Source organism: Pseudopodoces humilis, chromosome 10, assembly GCF_049639895.1.
Source record: "Pseudopodoces humilis isolate 2021_Gansu_Grassland_sample_001 chromosome 10, ASM4963989v1, whole genome shotgun sequence".
Lineage (NCBI taxonomy): Eukaryota > Metazoa > Chordata > Aves > Passeriformes > Paridae > Pseudopodoces > Pseudopodoces humilis.
In genome coordinates this window covers 315,207-324,685 of record NC_142209.1, presented here as the reverse complement: position 1 = coordinate 324,685, position 9,479 = coordinate 315,207, and positions in this window count along the sequence as shown.

Genomic DNA, 9,479 nt, shown 5'->3' with positions numbered 1-9,479 from the left:
ACGTGTGTGCAGGGCCCCGTGTGCTGGAGGAGAAGCTGCACAGACAGACACACTGACTGACAGACAGACAGACACACAGGCAGACTGACAGACAGACTGACTGACTGACAGACAGACAGACTGACTGACTGACAGACTGACTGACAGACTGACTGACTGACTGACAGACAGACTGACTGACTGACAGACAGACAGACTGACTGACTGACAGACTGACTGACAGACTGACTGACAGACAGACTGACTGACAGACTGACTGACTGACAGACTGACTGACAGACAGACTGACTGACACACAGACAGACTGACTGACTGACAGACTGACAGACAGACAGACTGACAGACACACAGACAGACTGACTGACAGACAGACTGACAGACACACAGACAGACAGACTGACTGACAGACTGACAGACAGACAGACTGACAGACAGACAGACTGACACACTGACAGACAGACTGACTGACAGACACATAGACAGACAGACACACAGACACACAGACACACAGACACACAGACACACAGACAGACTGACAGACAGACTGACAGACTGACAGACAGACAGACTGACAGACAGACACACAGACTGACAGACAGACACACAGACTGACAGACAGACTGACAGACAGACACACAGACTGACAGACAGACACACAGACAGACTGACAGACAGACAGACACACAGACACACACACACACACACACACAGACAGACAGACACACAGACACACAGACACACACACACACACAGACACACAGACACACACACACACACACAGACACACAGACACACAGACACACAGACACACAGACACACACACACACAGACACACAGACAGACTGACAGACATGGGGGCACAGCTCCAGCCCTGGCCTCCTCTGGGCTCCTGCCGGTCTCAGCAGAAGCTTTGGTCAGCTCAGCTGGGCTCAGCTCCCCTTGGGAGCTCCCTGAGTCACAGGGGTGGCTGGCACCCCTCTGGGCAGGTGCAGCAATATTTCGTGTCTTTGTCGTCCGAGCTCTTGGTGAGGCAGCAAAAGCCAAACTGGCTGTGGTGGTTGGGATAAATCACCCCCACACAGCGCTGTGAGGGCTAGAGCAGGGTGCTGCCGTGTCCTGGCTGCAGCCCTGGCAGCTGTGTGCCCTGAAATCACTGACAGCAGCCAGAGCAGGGCAGATCCTCACCCTCACCAGCTCGGGGCTCGGGGGCTGTACCTCATCCCTGCCCGCAGTTCCTCGGATCCCTTCCAGCAGCTCGTGGCTCCCTGGGCTTTGGGCAGCTCCTGGGATGAGCCAGGCCCTTGCTGCTGTGCCCAGCTGGTGATGGAGGATGGGAGCAGGCAGGGGGCAGGGGGAGGCACCGCTCGTGTCCGTGTCAGGGCAGAGGTGTGGGGAGCAGAAGGGCTGGAGGCTGCCTCAGGATGGCTCCTCCTGGGGCCCTGGGCTCGCTGCCAGGCAGGGCAGGGGCTCGGGGAGCCCATTGCAGGCACCATGGCCCACGTTTGGGCTGGGAACAGGGACCAAGGTCAGAGAAGCTGGAATGGCTGCAGCAGGGGCAGCCTGGGCTCTGTGCACATCTCAGGTGTTTTGTTACAGCCCATGGTGACGTGGGCTTTGGAGGTCCCTGGTCAAGGATGGCCCTCCCGGAGCAGCAATAGGCATTAATGGCATTAATAATGGCATTAATAATGACATTAATAATCCACCTCTTGGTTCCCTGCGGGGCCACAGGGCACTAGCCATTCTCCTTCATGCCCTGAGCTGTGAGGGGTCTCTGTCCATTATGTGCTGGCCTTGGGCACCTGCGGGAAGAGGCCCATCCTCTGCAGGGTGAGCTGTCTCCAGGAGGGACAGGGTGAGCTGTCTCCAGGAGGGACAGGGTGTGGGGCTGGTGCAGCCCTGGAGCGCTCAGCCACGGGCACATCCGTGATGGAGGTCCCTGCTCTGCACGGGGGGGTGCTGCCGCGTGCCCTGTCCCACGGAGGGGCTTTGGGGACCCCTCTGCCATCTGCAGGGGGACCAGAAGTGCTGCTGGCACTGAGCCTTTGCCTTTCTCAAATCCGGGCACGGGGCCAGTGAATCAGCCAGCACAGGACAGCCCAGCAGGCAGCTCTCACCTCCTGGGCACCAGCGGCATCCTCCCACCCCCTGGTGATGGCCCTGGGCATTTCCAGCACCAGCAAAGCCCTCCCGGTGCCCTGGGGTCACGGCCCCAGTGTTTCATGAGCAGGGACCACGAGGGTAGGGCATTCCTGCAGGAAATGTCACTCCTCTGTGCACACAGCCATCCTCGGTGCAGTCTGGGAGCTGGTGGTAGGAAGGTGTCCTCCCAAATGCCTCTTGGGCCCCCAAAAGCCCACGGGATCTTCAGTGAGCTGAGATGTGCTGCTGCTATCCCGGGGCACACAGAGAGCGTGTTGGAACAGCTTCCATAGAATCTCAGAGCTGGAAGGGACCCACGAGGATCATCAAAGAACAACTCCTGGCCCTGCACAGGACACCCCAAGAATCACACCACGTGCCTGAGAGCATTGCCCAAACACTTCTGAAACTCTGGCAGGCATGACCACTTCCCTGGAGAGCCTGTTCCAGTGCCCAAGCACTCTCTGGGTGAAGAACCTTCTCCTAATGTCCAGCCTAAGCCTTGCTGGACACAGCTTCTGCCCGTTCCCTCAGGTTCTGCTGCTGGTCAGCAGACAGAAGGGATTGGTGCCTGCCCTCCTGCTCCCCTTGTGAGGAAGCTGTCACCTGCTACGAGTTCTCCCCTCAGTCTCCTCTTCTTCCTCCAAGCCAAGGGACCTCCGTGCTCCTCTCATGGCTGCAGCTGCAGGCCCTTCAGCATTCAGCATGCAGACCCTTCAGACAGCTTTGGTGGCCCTGGTGCCATCCCTGGATGTGCTGCCCAGGGCACCTCAGCGGCAGGAGCCGCAGGTATGTGGTGACTGCTGGAGAAACCTGTCCCAGCACATCCCAGTTCATCAATCAGCCTCCCTGAATGCTGCTGGCCAGGCTGCTGCTCGCAGCTCCCTCCCTGAGGAGCTGAGCTCATCCATTCCCCAGGGACCTGGCAATACTGTCTGTTGTGACACAGGCTGCTGTCAGAGAGAGGTCATGTTTTTATCAGGCCTTGCTAATCCCTATTTTCTCTCCACCTTTTTCCCCTGCCCGTGCATCCCTCAGTGAGGTGTTCATCAGTGATTTGATTGCTGCAGGACAAAGGTCAGCTCTGCACTGCAGTGTGAGATGTGGCTCCAACCACGGGGCCTGGACCCCTCTGAAGTGTTTTTTGGAGCAGGACAGGCTGTCCTGGAGCTGGTGCACGCTGGCTTTGCCAGCAGGGCTGAGTGCTGACCCCCAGCATCCTCTGCAGGGGCTGGCTGGGGTGCGCAGGCTCTGCCCGGCTGTCCCTGCACAGCCCCTGAGCCCTCAGGGCCACGGCTCAGCTCAGGGGAGAGCAGGGCAGGGCAAGGGGGACATCCCAAGGTGGGTGCCAACACAGCTGGGACTCATGTGGGCCAGCCAAGCTGGATTCCCTGGAGCCAACCAGTCCTCAGAGCCTGACTTTTGTCCAAGTTGGAGGCTGCCCCAGGAACTTCTGCTCTTCTGCCTGAGAGACTGAAACAGGTTTTGCTTCCTCGCTTTGTCCCTGAGCAGCTCCATGGCTACCACAAGCCCCTGCTTCCCTTCTCATCCCCTGCCATGTCAGGGGGGCATGGAGGGGTGCAGGGAGGGGGAAGGTGTGTGGACAGGGCACTGCGGCCAGGGCTGCGTGGGGAGATCTGTCCTTCTGCACCAGCACTGCAAATCGGGGCTTTTGTCTAAAACCACTCATTTTGTGCCAAAAGCTGCTCACTCGAGGTGCTTTCTGTGAGGTCCCAGCTGGTGCTGGTGCAGCCAAGGGCAGCGAGGGCACACACGTGCAGTGCCCTTGGCACCGCTGGATCTGCAGAGCCCTTCCTGCCACAGCCTCCCCAGGAAGGGTGGGATGGGCAGGAGGAATGATGATCCTTCCCACTGCTTTGGGCAATGAGATCCCTGCCATCTGAGCCCTGGGGGAGCAGCCTGGCACTGTGCTGCCAGGCTGGGCACTGCGAGGAAGCTCAGAACCCAGGGGCTGTCCTGCACAGCCCCACGGGCACAGAGGGCACGTGCCGGACGGGATGGGGTGGGATGGGATGTTTGTGCTCAAGGAGATTTGTATTTTGAAACGCAGCAAGGCATAACCTGGCTTTGATCACAGGGCCAGGGTTAATTACAGTGTGAAGTGGGGATGGGTACAATCAGCTGGCATCTCAGGAAGGCTGGATGGAACAGCTGCATCCCATCCAAGGTGCTTGGTATGAGTTTGGGGTCGGAGGTAGGGACACACCCTAGGGTTTACCACTGGATTTCTTTATCATCTTCTGCGCTGTTCAAGCCAGGACTAACAGGCAGACCTGTTTTCCTGGCTGTGCCATGCAGGGGTAGCCATGGGGCTGGGCTTTCCTCGGTACTCTGTGGGTACCTGTGCCAGCACAGGACAGAATCCCTTGATGTGAAGGAAAGCCCAGGTGAACCCCAAAAGTCTCTGACACTGGTGGGAAAATGTCAGACCCCAGCATGTGCCATTGCTCGGTGAATGGGAACAGGAAGGCAGGAATTTCAGCACAGTATCATTATCAGGCAGAGCAAGAAGGAAGTCCCAGGTTCCTCTCACTGCAGTAATCAGTCCTGAGCTGTGTAATCGATGCCTGCACAGCTCAGCTTGCTGCAAGTTCTCCTAGACCCAGCTTTCAGCTGCTCTCACAAGCTCTTACAGGTGGAACAGACCTGCCTAGGAAGGCTGGGGCTCATCCCAGCCAGCTAACCCACCTGACACGGTGCAACTCGCCTGGCCCGCTCCCGGTTTCAAAAACCGTTCTTGGGAAGTTCTATCATTACTGGGTTTAGGACATATTTTTAAATACATTTTTTGTTCTGGCTTGGACAGGCCTCCTCCTTCTGCTCAGGTGCTCTGAGGGAGGAATGCTGAAGGGTCAGGCTTGGGCAGCCTCCTGCTCCCGAGGACAGCCCCGGAATGGTTTCCGGAGCACGTGCCTGCTCACCCAGCTATCATTTGACTCACACAAACACAAAACAAAACCATAAACAAAAATCTCACTGCTGCGGTCAGTGGGGAAACCTCTCAAATTGCTGGGCAGCTCAGGGCCACGTCACGAGTTTTCCTGCCCGGTTAATTCACCCCTTGGGATGGATTTCCTCCTTCAGCAGATGGACGTGGGAGGGAGCTGCCCCCACCCTGGGCACCTGCAGCAAACCTTGCTGGAGCTGTGGCAGGAGCGCTGCCACCGACTGCCGCGGCTCCTGCCGGCCTGCGGGGCCTCCTGCCATCCCAGCCACCGTGTCACTGTGCTGTGGCAGCTCAGTGGCAGCTGCTGAGTCCCCCTGCCACTCCCCACACTGGCCTGCCTCCCTGGCAGCCCTGGGCAGCTGCCCAGGAGCTCCTGCAGGAGCCCCGGCTGCTGCTGCGGGACCCAGGACCGTGGTGCCATATTCCAGCAGCCTCTGTCTGTCTGTCTGTGACCCCTGGAGGGCTGCAGGGGGGAGCACGGACAGCACCTGCCCCCAGGCTTTGGTCTGTCCCCAGAACGTGCTGCTGATACCCGAGGCCGTGGCACCAAAAGCCACAGGAGCTGAAGCCACAGGGAGATCCTGGGAAGGGCTCCAGCACATACCAGGAGCAGGCAAGGATCAGCCACAGTCTGTAGCTCACCTCGCTCACCTCCAGGCCAGAAAACAAGGAAGATGATGTGTCCCATCCATGTGATGCTGGGGATCTTTCTGGCCCAGCTTGTGTGACGAGTGTCCTTTCGGAGCGGCAGGGGTGCCTGGCCAGCCGGAGGCTTGGTCTGCCCTGCGGAGCCGGGCTGGGGAAAAGGGGGTGACAGGGAGCTCAAGGCAGAGAAGGGCAGGGTCCTGCACCGGGGCAGCAACAGCCCCACAGCGGTGTGTGCTGGGCCACCCAGCTGGAAAGCTGGAAAGGGCACAGAAAGCCCTGAGGCTGCTGGTAGGGAACAAGCTGGCCGGGAGCCAGGAACACACCTTGGCGGGGAGGAAGGAGAAAGGTGCTCTGGGTGCGTTAGCTCAGGGCTGATAGCAGCCACTGGGAGGATCCTTCCCCTCTGCCCAGCCACACCTGGAGCGCTGCACCCAGCGCGGGGCTGCCCGGCACCGGGAGAGACACCGAGAGCTCCGGGGGGGATCACTGCCATGGAGAACACCCCGGAGCATCCCGGCACCGGGGGGAATCACTGCCATGGAGAACACCCCGGAGCATCCTGGCACCGGGAGAGACACGGAGAGCTCCGGGGGGAGAATCACTGCCATGGAGAACACCCCGGAGCATCCCGGCACCGGGGGGAATCACTGCCATGGAGAACACCCCGGAGCATCCCGGCACCGGGGGGAATCACTGCCATGGAGAACACCCCGGAGCATCCCGGCACCGGGAGAGACACCGAGAGCTCCGGGGGGGGAATCACTGCCATGGAGAACACCCCGGAGCATCCTGGCACCGGGAGAGACACGGAGAGCTCCGGGGGGAGAATCACTGCCATGGAGAACACCCCGGAGCATCCCGGCACCGGGGGGAATCACTGCCATGGAGAACACCCCGGAGCATCCCGGCACCGGGGGGAATCACTGCCATGGAGAACACCCCGGAGCATCCCGGCACCGGGAGAGACACCGAGAGCTCCGGGGGGGGAATCACTGCCATGGAGAACACCCCGGAGCATCCCGGCACCGGGGGGAATCACTGCCATGGAGAACACCCCGGAGCATCCCGGCACCGGGAGAGACACCGAGAGCTCCCGGGGGGGATCACTGCCATGGAGAACACCCTGCAGCATCTCTCCTGCCAGGAAAGCCTTGTGCCGCCTGCAGGAGGCTCGGGGGGTCGCGGGCAGGCCAGCACGGCTCTGTGACCCCGGCATGAAGCGTTTTAATGGCCAGGAGCTGTGAGGAGCTGCAGCCCCGAGCGCCCGGGTGTCCGGGCCGGGCCGGGCCGCGCGGGGGAGCTGCGGCCCCGCCAGCGGGACCGGCCCGAGGGGAACGGCACAGCCTCGGCATCCCTCGGCATCCAGCTCAGACATCCCTCGGCATCCAGCTCAGACATCCCTCGGCATCCAGCTCAGACATCCCTCGGCATCCAGCTCAGACATCCCTCGGCATCCAGCTCAGACATCCCTCGGGATCCAGTCCTTGCATCCCTCGGGATCCAGCTCAGACATCCCTCGGCATCCAGCTCAGACATCCCTCGGCATCCAGCTCAGACATCCCTCGGGATCCAGCTCAGACATCCCTCGGCATCCAGCCCTTGCATCCCTCGGGATCCAGCTCCAGGCACCTGCCTGCAGCCCTCCCATCCCCGGGAGCTGCCTCAGGTGCCCCCAAAAGCCTGTGCTGTCAGGCACAAGCCGATCTCAGCACAGCCTGACATCCCAAGGAATGGTCCCTGCACCCTGAGCCTTCATCCTCCTGCTGGCACGGCCCTGAGCTGCAGGGTCCCTGCTGCAGGGCCCCTCACAGCTGCCCAGACAAACTCAGGGCACCAGGGATGTGCTTTCAGGGGACAGGTTTTGCACTCACAGCTCCAGGACAGACACACTCGTTGCCTCTCTTGAGGCTGTTCAATTCCCTTTTACCCAGATCTGGTGGTGTTTTTTCTTGCTGCACTTGGAACAGCACTGTCCACCTGCATCCTTGGGCAGCCCTGGCTCTGCTCGAGCCCAGTAACACAGGATGGGCTCGGGTATGGGGATACTGGGGCCTCCTGCTCCGATCAAAGTGTGGGCCAGTCTCCATCAGCAAGACAGAAAAGCCAGAACCACACTACCTTGCTCTGCTGTCCTCCTCAGTCTGTGGATTTGTTGTTTTTTTTCTTGAAGGAGGAATGTTCAGACACTAGAGATGACTGCTCTGAACCCGAAGTGCCTGTCACTTTCTCTCCTTGCCCCCAAAGGACAGGCTTAAACCCGTCTTTAACCCAAACTAAATACCACCAGAAATGCTTTCTTCCCCTTAGAAAGAAAAGTAATCAGCAAGGGATGCCAGTAACATATGAAATCCTTCCTTTTAGTTTTGAAATACCGTGGTTGATTTGTTTCCCTTATGTTTTCCCAGCCTTTGGAAGTGATCATTAGTGAAACGCAGAGTTGTAGGTGCTGTTTGCTGTGGCAGCTCTGGGGCTGCTCTCCCTGCCTGCCCTGCACGGGGCTCTGGGGACTCCAGAAGCGCTGGCCTGGCAGCCTGGGGACAAACAGCCTGTGCCGACAGATGGGGCAGCTGCCCGCAGGGAAACCGAGCCGTGGAAACGAAGGGAAGGAGCCAGTGCTCAAGGGACCTATTATCCTTGAGAGGCTGCTGGGGGGAGGCTTTTAGAGATGCCTTTGCCTCCCACTGCTCTCCAATTGCCAAAGGCTGGCTCTCCTCCTCCTCTTCCTCCTCCTCTTCCTCCTCCTCCTCCTCCTCCTCCTCCTCCTCCCAGCCTCCCTGGTTACTTCCCCTCCCGCTCAGTTCTGCTCAGCCCCGCTGCAGGGACCCCACGGCCCTGCCCCTTCCCCACAGGCCGGAGGAGAGGGAGGCACGGCGCCATCCCACACGGATCCTGAGCTCAGCATCTCCCTCCATCCGCTGTGCCACAGCCGCTTCCTCTCGCCCACGAGATGTTGTTTTTGTGTCTGGCAGCCCCAGCGGGGGGGAAGGATGGGATGGAGGAGCTGGAGTCCCCCAAGGAGGGTGCCTGGTCCCGGGTTTGGACTGGTTTTGGGACACGCGTGCCTTAGGGACCGGGGGAGCTTGGCCTCTCGTTCCGCCTGTGTGACCCCTGCCTGCGAGCCCTGGGCTCGTCTGGAGGAAGATGCGGGGCTGCCCCCGGGTCATGGTGCCGGTCTGCGTCCGTGGGCTCCTCAGGGCACCTCCGGTTCCCCCGAGCGAGCCGAGTGTGCATTGGCACGGCAGCGGGGACACCTCCGCAGCGGGGGATGCTGCGCTGCGCTTCCCTGGGAACAGCGTGTCCAGGACATTTCCTCTTGGCAGGAGGTGCTCAGGGTACGGCACTGCCGGGGCTTCCCGGCCGAACCAGCCCGAATTTCACTCAGCACACAGAGGTCGGCACTCGTGGCTGGGATCCTGGCTCGGATCCGCTGCTTGAGTGTGCCCGGCGTGGGCAGTGGGACCGAGAGCCGCGGTGTGCCGCGCCGTGCCATCGGGACCGCTCCCAAAGGATGGAGCGTGAGAGCCAGGCCGCTCCTGGAGCTGCCCCAGGAGCCAGACAGGCTGTAAGGATGGCTCTGTGTCCGCCCCCGGCTGCCTGGCACACGGCAGGGGAGGGATGCTCGGGCTCTCCGGGCGCAGAGCGGCAGCGCAGGCCCCGGGGGAGGTGGGGGGCGGCTCCCCAGAGCGTGCCGGGGCTCCCCGCAGCCTGCTCCGGGCTCCGG